The sequence below is a fragment of the Glossina fuscipes genome, unplaced genomic scaffold (assembly GCF_014805625.2).
Source record: "Glossina fuscipes isolate IAEA_lab_2018 unplaced genomic scaffold, Yale_Gfus_2 0, whole genome shotgun sequence".
Taxonomy (NCBI): Eukaryota; Metazoa; Arthropoda; class Insecta; order Diptera; family Glossinidae; genus Glossina; species Glossina fuscipes.
The window spans coordinates 43,209,433-43,210,702 of NW_023998414.1; the positions used below are offsets into that span (position 1 = coordinate 43,209,433).

General features: G+C 27.0%; 1 protein-coding gene across 27 annotated transcripts in view; it reads left to right on the forward strand.

Moving 5' to 3' along the window:
• LOC119631415 (sodium channel protein para) overlaps positions 1-1,270 on the forward strand; it is a 58,863-nt gene that overhangs the window by 12,647 nt on the left and 44,946 nt on the right. The gene's annotated exons all lie outside the window — the stretch shown is intronic.

Genomic DNA, 1,270 nt, shown 5'->3' on the forward strand with positions numbered 1-1,270 from the left:
TTTTGTTCTGATCGGTAAATTCTGGTATCAAAATGCAATCAAAAGAATTATTTTAAGAAAACTATATTCTTGTACTTTAATATAGAAACACAAATATTAAATAACGAAAACAAACCAAAGTAATTTGAATTGAAATTAAAACGCGCGTATAAAAATCTGAGGAAATTGTTTTATTTATTTATTTATTTATTTATTTTTTTTTGGCGCGAAAATAAATTTACATTAAATTAATTTTTAATTAATTTCAAGAGAGAAAAGGTAATTAATTATGTAATTTTAATTACGGTTGTAAATTCATTCCCTTTTAGTTGAAAAAAGAAAAAAAACCCGAAGCTAAATTAAAATAATTAACGGGCTTATGTAATTTTAATTACGGTTGTAAATTTATTCCCTCTTAGTTGAAAAAAGAAAAAAAAAAACCCGAAGCTAAATCAAAATAATTAACGGGCTTCTAGAGCATCTATCTACATTGTATTTTTTGCAAATTTACCCCAACTTTGCCGAATTCTCTATAAATATTTCAATACAACAACATCCAGTCATCTAAAAATTAGAAAAACTTCTTGTAAATTGAACGAACGAACGAACGAATGGATGGATGATTGAATGGATGACTGAATGAATGAAGAACGGTCATTCACATAAAGCATTAATGTGTATTAAACAGAAAAAGAAGAAGAACAAAAACATCAAAGTGCAAAACGTTCCGTAACAATTCAATTTTAGATATGCACGAAAGCTTGCTTATATTCGGCAGGCAATTATTGAGAGCCGAGTGAGAAAACACGTTTCATATGTAAACCGTCCAACATCCGTCTTTCTAATATGTGGTTTCTCATTTTTTTTTTTTTTTTTTTTTGGCGATTTTCGTAATTCTTTCTCAAAATCAAACAACGTTTGCAAGATTTTCTTCCATTTGCAAATTAATTAATTTCGAATAATACCAATTTTTTTTTTTTTTGTTTTTGCAAAAGTTCTAAGAAAGAAAAAAAGACATTACCGTGACTCACTTTTTCCATTGATGACATAGTGCGCCGTGTAAAATATGATTTTCATAAAATGAATTTTTCGACTTACCCCTGCCGACAGACAGAATTGATTAAATTAAAGAAACGGAAAACGGAAAGAAAAGAATTTACAATGGTTTGTTTAGAAAGTACCGGTAGAGTTAATACATTATTCGTAAACATTGATTTTTATAAATAAAATGTAAAATGTATTAGTTTTTTTTTAGTTAGCCATATAGATGCATTATATACATATACTATAA